Source organism: Rattus rattus, chromosome 14 (genome assembly GCF_011064425.1).
Source record: "Rattus rattus isolate New Zealand chromosome 14, Rrattus_CSIRO_v1, whole genome shotgun sequence".
NCBI lineage: Eukaryota > Metazoa > Chordata > Mammalia > Rodentia > Muridae > Rattus > Rattus rattus.
The window spans coordinates 23655488-23673761 of record NC_046167.1 but is presented as its reverse complement, the minus strand read 5'-3'; the positions used below and the strand labels follow the sequence as shown (position 1 = coordinate 23673761).

The 18274-nt window shown below is 41.1% G+C and overlaps 1 protein-coding gene across 4 annotated transcripts in view; it reads left to right on the top strand.

The window, feature by feature from the left end:
* Nucleotides 1-18274, top strand: part of Chrm3 (cholinergic receptor muscarinic 3) — a 447786-nt gene that overhangs the window by 287504 nt on the left and 142008 nt on the right. The window contains exon 4 of one of the 4 annotated variants that reach the window (XR_004385797.1): nucleotides 15037-16653. The exons of the other annotated variants lie outside the window; for them this stretch is intronic. The gene's annotated coding sequence lies outside the window, so the exon portion shown is untranslated. Of the gene's footprint in view, nucleotides 1-15036; nucleotides 16654-18274 lie in introns of those variants that run through there. 4 annotated transcript variants of the gene reach the window in all.

The window sequence follows — 18274 nt, the reverse complement described above, 5'->3', positions numbered from 1 at the left end:
CTGCGGGGTTGAGAGAAGAAAGGCTCAGTGGGTAAAATGCTTGCCCGTGCAAACCTGAGAACCTGAGTTCAGATTTCCGGCACACACATGCAAGCCAGGCATGGCAGAAGGCACCTGTACTCCCAGCACTACAAAGACCCTGGGGCTCTGCTTCCTCTCTGGGTATTAATAGGATTAGTGTGCAGCTCTTGAAGCCCAAGGATAATGGAGGTGAGGCTATTCCAAGGGAGAAACAGATATTGTGGGGAAGAAGACAGACCCCAACATAGAAAGAGAGAAGTCTTTGGGGATCTCCTTTGAAGTCACTTTCTGCCATCCCATTCCTGTCAGGGCTGGAATAACACAGTAGGCTACTCTCTCGTCCAAGAAATTTGAGAGGTTAAAACTAAAGTTAAGAAAACTATTGTCTTCTGAAAAACCACCTCAAAAATAAAACCATCAAGTGCTTTTTGCCTGCTCTTTGAGACGGGGGAAAGCATTACATTTTTTTTTTCTTTTCCTTCCTTTTGTTTATCAATTTCCAAAGCTGCCAGAGCTTGGCATTTGGCTCTCCAGGATCACAGCCACTGAAGATGCTGACAATGAGGACATTTTCATAAATATCTCAGAGGGGAAGGTTAAAGTTAAATTTAGTTAAATAAATTATTATTCTCTTTTTAAAAAAATATTCCCCTGGCTTAATCTTACCATTCCATAACTCCTTTTTTTTCCTTTTATACTGATATGTTCATGTTTTTCTTCTCAGCTCTTTGTGTTCTGTGAGGCCTACAGGGGAGAAGCCTATCTTCCTCAGCCAAAGCTAGGTTCATAGCTAAGGTTCCCAAAACAAGGGACATTGATAAAAAGCAAGCATATGCAACTATTCGGTGGGAATTCTGGGTTTTTTTAAGCATTCATTTTACTTTTACCTTATTTTTATGATATGCTAGAGAATGAGCCCAGGCTGTACAGACACTAGGCAATTGTCTACAGCTCAGCTCTATGCCTAGTATCTGTTGTAAGTGCCACACAGCCTAGGAGTCTTCATGCTTACTGGCGGACATGGGATGGGTGGAGATAGTATAGAGAAACGTGACTGGATGACAGGGAGTAGGTCTAACTGTGAGAGGCTGGGAAGAGCTTGGGCAGAGGTTTTGTTGATGTTTGCTCTCTGCATCTTGAGAGATAGAGCATACCTTTCTGCCAGGCTCAGCATGGGCCCCTCCCCTGTAGCAGTCTTCAGTAAAAGGCCAGCCTGTTTTTATTTTTCTGTGTTTACTGACTTGCGAAAGATCAGAATAGGCTTCCTTCTTCTGGAACGCCACGATCAGATTTGGGAGTCGTGTGCTGGAACCACGTCCTATGTAATTGAGAGTTGTGTGGCTTTGAACAAACAAAGAAAAAGAATTTCATCACTGAGACCAACTGAATAGTACACAGATTCGGTCAACTAATACTTTTAATTTTTTACAATAAATGGTCACACCACATACTTGCTTTTCTCTCTCTTCTTCTCCCCCCACCCCTCGTTCTTATGCAGGCAGACGTGTCTTGTATTCATACAGAGTCATAGTCAGACTTTATTGAGCTTCACAAGGCAGAGTTTACGAAAGGCACAGTGGGCTAGTGAATACAATAAGACTTTGCTTGACAGATGAAACTAATACCATGTTCTCATCACACATGTATGTGCCTGCCCACCTAAGATTCTGCACCAGGCACAAGCAGTCCCACCCACTCATCAGGGCAGTCCTGACTTCTGTACATCTCATTTTTTTCATCCTCCATCACCATTACCATCCTTTCCAGCCATTTCCAACATAGTCAAAGCTCTCTCACACTGCTTCAAGCTGAATGATGTGTTCTTGCCTAAACCCTAGGCTCTGCATACATTTGTTTTTCTTCTGTGTTCATGAAATTTCAGATGAATTTCATGCAAGGGAATTTTCTTTATTGAAAATAAGACTGGAATTTATATTGGAAAATATTTTCTCATTGAATATATAAATTAACTGAAGAAATTGTGTTTCTGTTACTTATAACTATATCACAAGATATAACCAAAATTTTATGACCTCAAATAATAACTATTCATAGGCTCCCAATGTGAATCGATCGTAGCCTGTCAGGTTTTTGGTTGATCACCCTGTGGTCACATAGGGACTATAGTCATCTGAGGGTTTAGCTGAAGCCCGTTACTTTACCACTGACTTCTGTCTTTGCAAGAGAGCCAATGGGCCCCTCTATGGATGTGTGCATTCTCTAAAGCATAGCAAGACCAGCAAGATAGCTGGGTTTCCAGTGAGATTTATCCAGTTCAGGATGCAGAGTTCCCCAAACAGGTCAGATGTTGGGATCTGAACATTCTATTTGTCAAGTAAAAGGCACAAGGCAAGCGCCACTCAATGGGGAAGCGGAAAGACTCCCTGCCAAGTGGCCATGATGATGAATCTGTCACAACTTGTCACATTCATTTACTTAGTAGTAGATATGAAAGGAATAGCAATTGTAGATTGAATACTAAATATTAAGCTAACAACACCTGGTACCATTTTAGAAGCTTTAACAAGATATACTTAGAAACAATGGCTCTAAACTAACTGGAAAATAACCGAAGATACTCTATTTAAATTATACTTAACATCATTTTCCTCTTCTTAAACCTCATCTGCTGAATTATTTAGAAGCTTCAAGTGTTTATAATTTATTGGGAAAAATGTAAAGAATACAGTCAATACTTCATAATGTTTAATGAAATCATGAAATGGCTCCAGAGTAAAATCAGTGAGAGTGAAAATAATCTTCTGTTTAAATGGGAACTCTAATAATTATTTAGATAATGAGAATACCTTCCTTTACCTGCTCAATTTAGTTGTAATTTGATTTAAAAGTTAAAATGAGGTCTAAATAGAACTATTTTTATGTTAACAGCACCAATCGGCATTAGTCTTTGTTGCTATGCTTTAGATCATTTTCAGCCCATTTCATTGTCAGGCTTCTTTTGTTGTCTGGGTTGTGCACTCCAGAGACAGAGCCAGCTTTCACCTGGGTTTTAATTCTGATTTGCTGAGTCCTCGACCAAGAGTCATCTGAATAGAATGTTTGCGAAGACAGTGTGACCTTAAAGGGACTGTCAGGGACATGGAGCCCAGGTGCTGCTTCACATAATGGGCCAACTGACATGGGTTAAACTCTTGAGATGGGCCAGACTTTCTGTGTCTGCATTTATTATGTGACCTTATTCCTGGGGAGATGTAATAAATAACTATTCCCATTACATAGTGAACCAGTGATGCACCGAAGGAAGGATACCACCAAAGTCCAACTTGATGAGCCAGTGAGTTTTCTTAGGGTTACACGCAGGAGTCTGGATGAGAAATAAAAATGACAAGTCTATCACCAAAATCTCACCACAGGTGACAGCTTACAAAAGCTGTAGAGCTGGAGCTCACTGCATAGCCTGGAAGTAGCTCAACAGGTTGAAGGGAACCTCTTCCTAGGAGCTCTTCCAGGAGAGTATACTGTAGCACCCCTGACTGCTTAAATATGGCTGAGGAAAGAAAAGCCAAGTAAAGTCTAGTGAGTTTCTGGAACTTCCTGAAGCTTTTGACTTGTTTACTTCCTGATTTTGACAAGATTCCCTGCAGGATGGAATGTTTCACCACCCTTTAGAACACCCTGAGCTAATGCTTCTCACCAAGAAAGATGACTTATCTCAGAAAAAAAATTACTGCACAACAGCATTAGATGTTTGTCCTGCACATTAACCGAATCTTTCTTTACTATGTATGAGCAGATAAGCAACAGCTCCCCACAGGCCTGGGGTCAGAAGTCTAGCACCTGTGAGTTATAACCTAGATCCAACCAGTGCTTGCAAACACCAGACTATGTTCCTTTCCAGGTTGGCCATACTAGGTCCTTGATTCCTCCTTTCTTCTCTAATCATGATATTAAAGGTAACATTAATACCAATTTCATTCAACATAGATCCATGGAGATGTTCCATGAATTAGGCACTAAGGTCTTCAGGCTCCAGGCTTCAGCAATGAATAGAAGTGTCCTAGTCTTTGTCATAACTGAACTTACACACAAGGAAAGGTCACAGAACAAATGAGCATAATACAAAATATGTTAATGGGTGGTCAATACTAATGGAAAATATGTTAGTGGGTGATCAATACTATTGGAAAAACACCCCAAAAGCAAAGGTATACAGTACGAAGTGGTGGCACGGGGGTTGATAGGTTTCAAACAGGAAGGTGAATTAAAACTTCCTAGAGAGGACAGTTGAGCAATGACTGAGAGGATCTGGGGAACAGGCCAGTGACTATGGAAGACGGATGTTTCATAGGGAATTCTGCAAACAGATATCTTGGGCCAGAAACATGAATGACCTGATTGAAAAGGAGGAAGAGGGATCCTAGAGAGTTGACTCAGTGATTCAGGGCACTGGCTGCACTTGCAGAAGACCCAGATTGTATTCTTAGCACCTACATGAAAGCCCACAACTATGTACAACCCCAGTTGCAGGAGATCCTATGGCCTTCTGGTGTCTATGGGTACTATCTACACATGACCATGGACATACGTACAGGCAAACACCAATACACATAAAATAGGTATTTCTTTTTTAGGAAATAGCAAGGAGACCACAGGGATGGGTGGTGGCAAGTGGAAGGAAATTTACTGGGAAGGGAGAGAGAACAGGATAGAATAAAAGTGCTTTGTATAAAGGGGAGTTAAATACATCGATGTGTAGGAGAGATACAGGTGGTTACAGGAACTAGAAGCAGGACAGACGCTGTAGCTTAGTGGTAGAGCACCTACCTGGCGTACATGAGGCCCTAGGTTCAATGTTCAATAAACACAATCAGAAAAGCTTGGAACACATCTCGCCCAATAGCAATCGCTAGTCTGTATACTGCTTTAAACTGTGGCCTCTTAAGAAAGAAAAGAGAAAAAGGAATTTTGGGGGGCTTAACCATGAAGTGGTTAATCATTCTGGGTGACTCCTGAGGAATTTGTAAAGCAGGGGAGGATTGGAAATAAGTAAGGAGGGAAGGCTGTAGAGGGGAGCACAAACAGGGTCGGAGAGGTAGGCTGCACACGGTCACTAAAGTCTTCTATATGAGAAGCCAAGGAGCTCAGTGTCTGTTCTGCAGCCATGTGACAAGCACCAGGAGATTTTGAATGGCCATATGACATGCAAAGATGCTAAAATCTAAAGAAACTGACACCCAGTGGGGGTGAAGCTTGGTATGAGAAGGACCTAAGTCAACTATGTAATATCTATTGATAAGGAGAGATGGTCAGAGAGCATCCAGGCCAAGTGCTGTGGAAATGTCATACTACCTCCTCTTCCATGGAGAAAAAACACTCCCAGGTACATCAACAGATACATGGGTTGACTGTTACCCCTTTGTTTATGCAGATTTCTTTGTATGTATGCTATACATGGCATGTAACCTGCAACCTACTTATGTGAACCACAACCTGCTTTCCATCTCATTTTGGTTTTTGCTTGTTTATTTATTTTTTTGAATCAGGGTCTTTCATTGCCCTACAACTTGATGAACAGTTGTGCTAGCTTGCTAGGAATCCTCCTGTCCATGAGGCTGCCTACCAGTGCTGTCATTACAAAAACATACCACTACTCTGAGCTTTCATTTTGTAACATGGGTTCTGGGGACAGAATGCAGGTCCCCATGCACTTAAGTGACTGAGTGCTCTCCCCAACCCAAATCGTACGTTTTGTTTTGTTTCCAGGATTTTTGCTCCCCAGCCACAGTATAACTAACTTCCTTGTCCAGAAAGCCATCCTTACCTGGACCGTTCCCCTTTTATGGTTGTAATCTCCATCAGAACATGAGTGTATTCTAAGTGTGCATCTTCTGTCTGTGTGGCTGGGCCCTGAGGTGGTCCAGTATGTTTCTTTCAATCTCACTTGATGCAATATATGCAAGAGAAATGTGGCTTCAGTTCAGGAATGTGCTTCCTTTTTTCATCTCAGGGTAATGCTAACCACGCAAAACTGATTTCACTGTGCAGAGGCAATGTAGTTTTCTGCCCAAACACAAGTGTTAGGAGCCACACAGCTACATGCTATTGTGTTTGCTGAAGGTACATTCTCAGCATGAGGATGTTAGTGTATTCTTGGTACCCATAGAAACTCAATGTAAACACGTACTTCTTGCACATCTGCTCTGCACCAAGCACCTCCATATGGTTTTTAACTTAATTTTTGAAACTGTAGTACTGACTGGGGGTGTGTGTTAGCTTGGTAGGAAAGCACTTGCCTAGCGTGTGCAAGGACCTGGATTTGTTCTCTACTGTTAGGATAGAGGGACAGGACTTTGAAATACAAATACATTGCTGGTGAAATGGATACATAGAGAAGTAACTTGGTTGAGAACTAACACTTCTCACCTAAAGCCATGTTACTTCCAGTCCATGCCTGACTAACTCATCCTGGGGAAGTCTGTTTGAAATATATAAACCTGGATACACATAGAGATTCACTTATTTTTCTTTCCCTTTTGCTTGGATTAAATACTTTGACAAAAAGCAACTTAAAGAAGAGTTTATTGTGGCTCAAAGCTTAAGGATATAACAGGGACATCCAAGAAGCAGGAGCTTGAAGCAGCTGGTCATCTTTTACTCTCAATCAAGAATGGAGAACAAGGAATGCTTGGGGTCAGCTCACTTCCTCTATTTACATAGCCCAGTATTCCACGGAGGGATTGGTGCCACCCACAGTGGGCAGCACGCAGTCTTTTCACCTCTATTAATATAAGCGAAATGATCCCTCCCAAGAGGCTCAGAGGCACAACTCCCAGGTGGTACTAGTTTGACAATAACATCAACCATCACAGAAGTCTAGGAAAGCTTTATGAATGTTGCTTGTCAGAGATTTAAATATGCTATGGATCTGTGTCTGTTTGGTTCACGAACAGCAACTTTCTCTCTAAATGTTTGATCCCTAGTCAGGATCTAATGATAACTCTGAAAGATTCAAAATTACATATATTTAAATAGAGAGGCACCTGTGTGTTTGCCTTCACAGACTTCCAGCCTTACTAATGCTGGGAATGTAGCGCAGTGAGCAGTGCACTTTCCTGGCACGCACAAAGCCTTGGGTCTAATCCCTAGAAAAGCATAAAACAATCCCAGCACTTAGTAAATGAACGCAGGAATATCAGAAGTTTGAGGTCTTTCTCCCATAACTCAAGCCAGCCTTAAATATATGAGCCCCTGTCTCAACATGTTTCCTTCATTAACTCTTGATAAATTATTGTGATCTATAATTTTATATCAACCTAACACAAGCTAGAGTTATCCGAAAGGAGAGATCTTCAATTGAGAATATGCCTCCATAATATCCAGCTCTAGGTAACACTGTAGGGCATTTTCTTAATTAGTGATTGATAGGGGAGGACTCAGGCCCACTGTGGGTGGTACTATTCCTAGGCTGGTGGCCCTGAATTCTCTAAGAAGGCAGGCTGAGCAAGCCATGGGAAGCAACCCAGTAAGCAGCACTCCTCCATGGCCTCTGTATCAGCTCCTGCCCTCTTTGAGTTCCTGTACTGACTTCCTTCAATAATGAACAGCCATATGGAAGTGTAATCCAAATAAACCCCTTCCTCCCCAACTTGCTTTTTGGTTATGACATTTCATCACAGCAATAGAAGCCCAAACTCAGACAACTATGGAGTTAGTCCAGGTTAACCCTAAAGTCACTGTGTAGCTCAGACTAGCCTAAAACTCTAAACTGTCTTGCCATATCTCACTGTGTGCTGGAATTGTAAGTGCATTCTCTCTCTCTCTCTCTCTCTCTCTCTCTCTCTCTCTCTCTCTCTCTGGATTGTTTGAAAACAAAACTTTATTTGATAAAGTTTGATAAATGATTTTTAAAAATACTAAATGCACAATCCAATTAGCTCTTAAATCAAGTGGACTGGTTTCCAAGTCTGATTGCCTTACGGAGGAACTGAATAGATATCATTCATTGCAGGAACACTGAGATGTTTCCGACTGTCAACCAGGCACTGCTGTAGAAGTTGGTTAGAGGACAGTAAACAAAACAATGACTTTGCTTCCTGTGAGCTCTCATGTTTTATATCTACACTATGTTCAATAAAAGATATGCATTGCAACTCTTCAAAGAGCAGTCTAGTCTGTCGAGATTCTTTGAACTTCTGAGGAGGGTGTAGTTCAATGGTAGGATGCCTAGCTGGCCTGCATGAGGCCCTGGTTCTAACCTGGACTACCAAAAAGACCCTGAAGAGGAACCTTGGGTATGCAGTGCCTTGTCAAGCCACTCTCTATTAAAGCCATTCTTTAGGCTGGAGAGATGGTTCTGAAGTTAAGAGCACTTGCTTCTCCATCATGAAGCCAGCGCTTGGATCTCAGAATCCAGAGCTTAGACCTCAGTACCTCACATAGTAAGCCCCAGGCATCCCTAAAAGTGCCTGTTTCCCCAGCCCTGAGAAGGTCCCTGTGACTGATGGCTTCTAGCCTACCCCATTTCTAAGCCTCAGGTTTCATGGAGAGCCAACCTCCACGGGACAAGAGGCACAGAGTAACAGAGAGGATTCTTGACACCTCTTTCTGGTCTCCAAGCATCTGCACCCACGCGTGCACATGGGCTTCCACAGACCCATACACACATACACATCAATTAATTAAGTATTCACTGGGCCCAAGTCCTGACAGCACTTTAAGAAAACAGAATTTAAAAGTTCTGCATTTAAGTAACTAAAATCCCAACATGGATAGGAGAGGGTTTGTGAAGGTTCCACTTCTACATAAGGAGCTAATGGCTATTGATGGTGGCAACCGGGGGAGGGGGGGAGGAGTTGGGTTCTCTTCAGGGATGCAGCCCCTGAGAGCCCACCCATGCTCTGGGAGATCACTCCATCCCTCCATGTACATAAAGCCAGCAGTAAAGTAGACTCAATGGGTTTAGAAACAATGAGAGCACATGAAGCTGGGAGGGAAAAGTTAAGGGGAGGAATGTAGAAGAACCAGAAAGGAGAAGACATGGAGAGATTGGATCAAGACACAATATAAACACAAATTAAATTCTCAAACAATAAAAAATATTTTTTAAAAAATAAACTTGCTTTGAGAGAATGTGGCTTCCTCTGAATTTTAAAGGGATATTATTAACAATGTGTTTTCCTGGTAAGTTAATTTTTAAAAATCTGTTAGAGAATGTGATACTTAAAGGACATCATGAAAAGAGGAGATGGCTAAGGATTTTATTATTTGAATAACTTACCAAGTTTTGCCACTCTATCACCTCTTGGGTTCTTCTCTTTTGAAATATGGCTTCTCGACATAGCTAGCCTAGGTTAGCCTAAAATGCATCCTCTAGCTTAGGCTGACATGGACCTTTTCGATGTTTTTGCTTCAGGCCCTTGAGTGTAAGAATTACAGGTCTGGGCCACCCGCCTGGGTCTGGGATTATTTTAAACCATCACTAAAAGAGCAGGTGCAGAGTTACCCACGATCTGAACTCATGAAAAACATATTCATTCTTTTGGCCACTAATTCCCTGAGAGTCACCTTCCTCTTTCTTTGTGAATTTCCATTTTTAAAGAATCAACTCCCTCTTATTTGAAGCTGAAGTTTCATGGAAGCTTTTGTCCGGTCCTAAGCAATCAGTGCCATCCTCTGGAAGGACCACTGCTCGACATTGTTCTGAGGAGGAAAATGCCCATCAGTGTGTGATGCTTTTACCTCACGGAATTTTTATTTTAAATGCACAGTGTGTTCCTTTTAGCAAAATGTCTGGATAGGCGAATAACAATTTTCTGTGCAGAAGTCAATTTCTAGGTTAAAAATGAAACCATTAAGTTGATAATGAGAATCAATTTGCATAGATCTTGCTTTATGTTACCTCCGTGGTGTCAAGGAGGGAAGAATGCCTAGGGAATATGTGATTAGTCCAAAAGAGATGGATTCAGTTCGTTTGATAAATATAATTAGCCTTTAAACGCCAACTTCATTTAACAAGGAATAATTTGTAGAAGACAAAGGAGGTTTATGCAAATTCCGAGAAGCCTTCTATTTCATAAGTTAGCCCTTCTCTGTGCTTAGTCCGGGCTGAGATAACTTGACCTTCATATTGAGTGAATAGCTTTATTGAGGGAAGATTATTTCTGTGGAATATCAACACTGTCTGATGGTTCTGGGAAGGATTATAACTGTGAAACAGGTGCTGACGTGAGCTGCCACGCAGAAATAACCAGAAACAAAGGTCCTTCGTTCCTCTGCGGCCAGAGAGAGATCCTGGGAACCAAACGATTAGCCTTCCAGCAAAGGCTGCATCTCTCACTAGTGCCAAAGGCCGAGTTCATATTTATTTTTCTTTCTTAATTGTTTGCTTCCTCTTTTAGCAAAATTTAGAACACACAAGTTGCTAAAGAAAGAGGAACCATTGCTGGTCCTCAAAGTTTACCTTTGACCCTTGACAATTTTACCTTAAATATACTTAAAGGATTCTTTGGGGGCCTGGGGAGATGACTTCATCAGGAATACTCTTGTCTCAAGAATATGAAGGGCCTGGTTCAGAAACCGAGAGCCCAGGTAAAGACCTCTGCTCTTCAGAACCTACCTAAAAGGCTGGGTGTGGCAGCATAGGCCTGTACTCCCAGCTGATGTGAGGCAGGAGACAAGAGACAATCTCATCCATGAAGATCATTGGCCAGCCAATGCTGACAAAAATCCAGGCCATTGATAGAGCCTATCTCAAACAAAATATAAAAAGAAATTGAAACTCATGAATGTCCTCTAAACTGTAAATACTCATAAGGACCCACACATAAAAGTATACTAGTATGCACATACATACACACACATATATGTGCATGCATGTGCACATGCATCCTTTTCCCCTTCTGGGAGACTGATTTTGGCCATTGCATTTTGCTATATAACACTCCAGAGAATCCCTAAAACCAGGAGAATGGAAGCGTTTTTATTGTCATTTTTAGCTCTGAAGGATTTGGCCAGAGGTTCTGAGAGTAGCGTGGCATGTTAGAACTCCGTTACTCCAAGTCCCATTTGATCAATAACCAGAACTTCTGTTGTTGGCTAAATAAGATTGAGGGGTAGGCAGTTAATAGTGTAGCTTGGTTGGTAGAGAACTTGCCTAACATACACAAAACACTGGGTTCAATACACAGAACCTCACAAACTGGGCACACCACACTGGTGCCTAAATGTAATCTTAGCATTCAGGAGACAAAAACAGATCATCAAAATCCAAGGACATCCTAGGCTATATTGTGAGTTCGAGGCTTTATGAAATCAATGATGATAGAATTTTTATTATGTAAAAATTAAAATTTAAGGAGGATATTTCAATCTTAACTAATAATATGACCCACGTAGGTCTTGGAGAAATTAATGTGACTGGATGATTAGAAGGCACTTGGGTCATGAAGATCTGTGTAAATGTCACAGATTATTAGTGTGTGTTTGACTTTCACTTAAGAGAGATTAGCGCTTCCGTTTAGGAATGAACAGGTAGAACTTAGTAGTTGTGCATATACTTAGCCTACCTGAGGTCTGAATTATCAGCAACACACACAGACACAAACACACCTAACCTCTTACAGACTTGAGTGGTGGTTAATGGGTTTCTTATTCGTTCCATTAAATCAGGTTTTTCTTAAGTTGACCCTAGTGTAGAACACTTCCTCTTTTCGCTCTACAAGCAGCCCCACTACCACCACCAGCATTCTGGTCTATGCATACCCCTCGGGGCTGGCTAACAGAGGACTTACAAAAGTTCTGTGGGATGATAATGGAAAAATGGCAGATATAGAGATAAGAAAGAAAGTGCATAAATGTCTCTAATAATGGCGAAATAAAACTTTCATCCGAGAGCAATGAGGAGTGACCACTCCAGGAGGTCACCTGCACTATCCACTCATGCAATCAGATGTGTGTTAGATTTCTCTGGAGCAGTCTTCTTTAGGCAGCTTGTGTGGCTTCCATTATCCTATCTGCAAATACCATTTGCATGCAGAACCCATCGCACACAAAGAATTTATATTGTTGCTATCCAGAAAACATTTGTAGCAATTATTTCCTTTCACTGTATCCTTAACAAAGAATAAATGGGCTCCTATAAGAGTTTCCTACCGACACCAAAGTGAATGAAATAATTTGATTAGCCCTGGAAGGAATAACTACTGGAGTGCTGTTCATGGCTTTGTACCAAATGCAACCTCTATAGGAAAATATGGATCAGCTTTCTGGGCTAAATGTGCCAAGCACTCAGTAAATTTATGCAGTTTAATATTTGCAATGCAAATCTGCAACTTATGTATCACCTCAAACTGGCTCATCCTGCTAAGAGTAAGGCAGGCAGACATTGCTCATCTAAATACGGTTGATATTGCTGGCTTGGATTTTATTAAGGTGATTTCATTCATAACATTTGGGGTGCTGCTTCTAGTAGTTTCTGTGACTCCAGAGAAGCAAAGAATTAGCTCAGAGCAAAGATCGCAAGTGGAGCCTCTGAGTCGGGTACCTGGGGTCTCAGGTGCATTTTATACAGGGTTTTTCCTTCTATAAATCATGGTCACCATAATTCAGCTTCATGGGATCTATTGTGGATAGGTAACGTGGTTCAGGCGAGGTGACTAACAGTAAAGGAAGAGCAGGGTAAACATGTAAAGAGTGGAGGCAATTAATAACACTGTCTTAAAGATAAGAAAAAAGTCAAATTACTTCCCACAGAGTTCATTATGGCTGTGCATTAGATTTAAAAAAAATAAAAGAAAAAATCCACAAAAGAGGAAAGAAAAGAAGAAAGCCTTAAAACTCAGTAGCTCCAGGCATAGATGTTTGTATAGCGCTCACCTAATGCTTCCCAGTGTTTCCTCCAGGTTGCTAAGGAACTTCTTGTCATTCTCAAGGTCACTGACTGACGAGCTCCGTGGGAAAAGATTACTAAGAGGCAAAGGTGGGAGCTCTGTGGCTAGGCAGGAAAGGGCCACCTGTCACATCCACTGAGATGGTACAAGGGAAAATAATAGTCATAAAACCATAGACAGTTGCAAAGCAGGCTGGGAAAAGGGGAAAAGGACATCTTTCAGCAGCCCAGATAGTTGAGTGATTGCTAATACATGAACAGAGCTCAAGGAAATCGCTGACTTGAGAATTTACAAGCCTGTCTGCAGTTTATACTTCTGTGGTTTTCCTCTTGCGAGGTCGTGGGAATAAACAGTTTATACGATGTCTCCAGTTCTCACAGTTATAAAGTTAGATAGCACTTGTTGACAAAATACTTTCCTGCTTAAAATCCTCCCCGATTAAACCCAATGCCCACAAAAAGAATAGGCTAAAGCCTACGTGGATGTGTCCTTTGTTCTGTTTTACAAATGTCAATGGTGCTACCTCAGGTGGCTACTTGCTACACAAGTGCCAAATTAACAACTTGCTCAAATATTTCTTAAAACTGATATTTTAATTATGTATCGGCTTAGTAATGTTAGATGATCTGACATTTTTCTAATATTACACTTTTTCAAGTATTGTTTTTCACTTGGTTGTGGGGAATTCATGTCACAAATAAATAACTAGAGGAAGACGGTAGAATGATGGCTCAGCAGTTAAAAGTAATTGTTTGGTTTGAGCATCCATCTTGCCGCTTACAACCTCCTGTAACTCCAGTTGTAGACAATCTGACTCTTTTCTCCACAGGTACCACATGCATATTGTACGCAGACCCAGACAAAACATCCATACACATAAAAATGTAATCTTTAAAAAGTAAACTTTTTTAAAAAAAATCACAGAGAAAATAATTATAATTGGAATTAAATGTTAGCTTTTTTAAAATAAACTAGTAACATAAATATGAAATTTCAAGGTATGCATTCTTTTTATCCATATTATTCTCAAGAAGGTAGAAGTTTTAATTCTTCGTTTAGTCAGAACAGGATTTGAAACAACTACGTTGTAAAAACCGTATTGGTTAGCTTTACAGTGCTATGACAGAATGCATGGCAAGGTCAACTTATAAAAGAGAAAGATTTATCTTGGCTCAAAGTTTCAAAGATTTTAATCTATATTCAGTTGGCCCTGTTACCTTTGGGCCCATACAAGGCAGAAATGTGTAGGAAATTAAACTAGAGCTGAAAAGTTGGCTCTGTGGTTAAGAACATTTGTTACTCTCTTAGAGGACCCCGAATGGATTCCCAGCATCCGAGTGATGGCTCATAACAATTCTTATTTCAAGCCCCAAGCCATTTGATGCCCTTTTCTGGCCCCTGCAGGCACCAGTGAGATGGCTTATTTTAATGGGAGAAACAAAGGCACATAGTAGACACTCAACTAGACAGTTTCCTTTGTTGGCTTTCAGAGCATCATCATGTGTGGCCCAGTTCCATTTGGTTACATGGTGGTGAAACTCCAGAAAGTGCATTTGATCTTTCAATATTTACTTCTATCAAATGCTGTGCTTAGCCCTGGGGTCATACAAACCAGGGGTACAAGGAAAGTACCCTAGAGGAACTTCAAGAACAGAGACAAATACAGGCTTAGCCCCAGCCTTAGAAATGTACAGACTACTTGACCAAGAGCACCAAATCACCTTCTTGGGATGGCGGTGGCTTAGCAAGAAGAAACATCTCCGGGGACAGAGAGTTTCCTCCTGAACAAATAGCTCAGACTCTACCATCTGCATCTTGACTGGAACGTGCCTGATAAAGTTTCTGTTAGGATTTATGAATTTTTACCAGCTATTTTGTTGAGGAGGTAGTGATGGTGGTGGTTTCTGTGAACATTCAAATATTACCACATCTCTTTCAATTATGTTTTTATTTACTTTAATTTTTAGATTATTATGTAATTACATCATTCCCCTGCCCCCTTCCTTTTCTTCCCTCCAATGCACTCCCCCAAACGTTCTTCCTTGCTCTCTTTCAAATTCATGTCCGTTTTCCGTTAGTTATTTTACATGCATGTATGTATTTACATATCTAGTCCTAAAAATAACCCCTTCAGGCAATATAATGTTACTTTTCTGTGTGTTTTCAGGGCCGACCATTTAATTTTGGATAACCAGTTGGTGTATTCTTCCTTGGGTAAGACAATTTCTCTTACTTTGAACGTTCCTTTGTTGTCTCTACTTCTTGATATAAGGTTGGGGTCTTCTGTGTTTCCCCCCATCTACTTTGGTATTATCTATTATTGTTGTCCTTGTACGGCTCATATTTAGGCAGCCATGTTGGTGAGACTTTATGGGTACAGTTTCTGACATCACTAGGAGACTCAACCTCACAGCAAACTCCCTGATCCTCTATCTGGGTCCTACCATCTTTCCACCCCCTTGTCTGAAATATTCCCTAAGACGTAGGTATGGGGCTTGTTTCGTGGACGTATCATTTGAGACTTGGCTCTCCAACTCTTCATTTTGATCAGCAGCGGTTTTCTGTAATGGTCTCCATCTGTTACAAAGAAAGTTTCCTTGATGAGGAGTTAAAACTGCACTAATCTGTTGGTATAAGGACAAATATTTAGAATGTAGTTAGGGGGTCATGCAAGTTTAGTAAAGTGGTGGTAGGGGGTTCTCTTATACTACGACTTCACTAGCTCTGGGTAATTGGCTAGGTTTTTAATGCTAGGCAATACTGGTTTCCCTCTTGTCAAGTGGGCCTCAAGTCCAATTAGAGAGGTGTTGATCAGCATAAGGTATGTTTACCACTACTGTACTTAAGGTTATTAGGCCATGATGGTTGTGGTTCATAGCCAGCATAGCCAGGTAACACCGCTGGTTTGCTTCCCTCCTTTTCAGTACCATAAAAGCCGTCCTGGGGAAGGCATTCAAGTCAATTCCAGCCCGGAGTTCCTATGTCTGAAGTGCATGGTGTCTTCAGCAATAGGGACTTAACTTCTGTCTCTCAGAAGCAACCAAGTACAATAGCAACGCCCTGTAGTCTCTTGGACAACTAACTAATAACTCAGACTTGTTGAACATTTTGTTAGGGAGTCTTTGGCTCTTGGAAGGAATATGGTCAGCTGAGATGGGAACATTTCATTTAAACGATATATGTATATATATACCAAATTATATGTATTGTGGAGGTTTTACGGTGGGTAATTAATAGTTGATTCCTCGCGACTTTTCAGACATCCTTGCTGCTATTTTATGCTCCTCGTGTATTTATCGCCCTCACTCTCTCTAATTAAAGTGCTCCTTCTATTCTATTCCCCCAATAAGATCATGTGTACCCTGCTATTCCCCTCTGTATATCTCCCTGATCCGCTTACCTAAGCAATGGTCCTTTCCAACATGTGAGTGATAGAGAAGTGGGAGGAAAGATGCTCTTTCACAATTTATCTGATGGTGGAAAGGAACGCCCAGTCTAATTCCCATGCTAAGATCATTAATGAATTTCAAGCCTACAGAGCCAGGGCTGTGCTGTCCTGTCTTAAAGGGATTAGGCATTGGATTAAGGGACTTTTCTGTTCCAGCAAAGCTCACAGGAGCTTTCCTGTTTTATTGAGGGAGAATTCTTTTTAATTTGAACAAGATTTATCCTTCCTTTGTTCTCTTAACGTAGAATCCAATCCATACCCTACCGATATTTTGGCCCAGGTTAAAGTTTATAAATGGTGCTGTGTGTGTGTGTGTCTGTGTGTGTCTGTGTCTGTGTCTGTGTGTGTCTGTGTGTGTCTGTGTGTGTGTGTCTGTGTGTGTGTCTGTGTGTGTGTGTGTCTGTGTGTGTATCTGTGGGTGTGTGTTCATGCATCTACTGAAACCAGATGTTTATAGCAATATCTTCTTTAATCCCTCTCCACCTTGCCTATTAATGCAGGGTCTCTCACTGGTCTTGGAGCTCACTGATCTCACTGATTCTAACTGGCCTTGTAAGTCACCTTGCTCCAGAGACTGCTGTCTTTGCCTCCTGAGTGCTGAAATTACAGTCCAGGACTCCACACCCACCTGGCATCTACACAGGTGCTGGGCATCTATAGTCCCACCCTTGTGTTTACATGACAAGCGCTTTACCCAATGAATCATTCCTTATATCTCTCCAGTCTATATTAAAAATGAAGTCTGCTTCTGGCCTACCATGGATGCTATAAATGTGGTTTTAAATATTTTCTTTACCTTCAAGCATGTCAGGCGGCTCCCAGATAAGTAGGGTAACATATGTGTTTTACTTCAGCAACACAGTAAAACTTCACTTATCAGGAAGTGACTTACTTATGAATGTGAAGTACCTTGAGAGGACTAACCCCAAGCAACTAAACTCCTGATTTTTAGACTAAAAAATTTTATAGCATCTTTGTTCTTAATGTATATTCACTTCTAACATGTTTGTTATCTAGTTCTCCAGCTCAAAATAGGGAAAGGGCATCAGAGACTGGCAACTTCAAGTTGACCACAGGGGCAGGAGAAAATCCAGAACCTAGTGAAGAAAAGTGCAAATTGAAAACAATGAGGGACACTGAGATATCTCATCTGCTGTAAGGCACTCGTCACCAAAACTGGTGAGCCGAGTACATTTCCTAGAAACCCATGAAGTAGAAGAAAACCCACTGTCATAAGTTGTCCTCCAACTTCTACCATGGCTCTCACATGTGGTACCAATACACACTATAGATTATGATGGTGGTGGTGGTGGTGGCGGAAGTGATAGATAGATAGATAGATAGATAGATAGATAGATAGATAGATAGATAGTGATAGATAGATAGATAGATAGATAGATAGATAGATAGAGAGAGATAGATAGATAGATAGATAGATAGATAGATAGATAGATAGATAGATAGATAGATAGATAGATAGATAGGCAGGCAGATAGATGGATGGTAGGGAGATGGCTCCACAAGGTACATGCCACTCAAATAAGCATATCTGACTTTAATCCTCAGGACCCACATAAAAGAGCCAAACACTGAAGACATAGACATAAACAGATCTCTTGAGCTCCCTGGTCAGTCAGTTAACCAAATTGGCAAGCTTCAGTACCTAAGAGATCTTACCTCAAAAAAACATAACAAAACAAAAAGAATGGCTCCTATGGAATGACACTTGAGTTTGACCTCTGACCTCCACATGCACATAAAGACAGACAGACAGACAGACACACACACGCACGCACACACACACACACACACACACACATTTACTTGAAGATAAGATCTATATTGCAACAGCCAAGGGCCGGCACACTATGTGCAGAGCCAACTAGGAAACTCTTGAGAATGTGTTTGTTCCAAGCTACATGGAACAGTTGACCACCATAGCACTGCAGGAATCCAG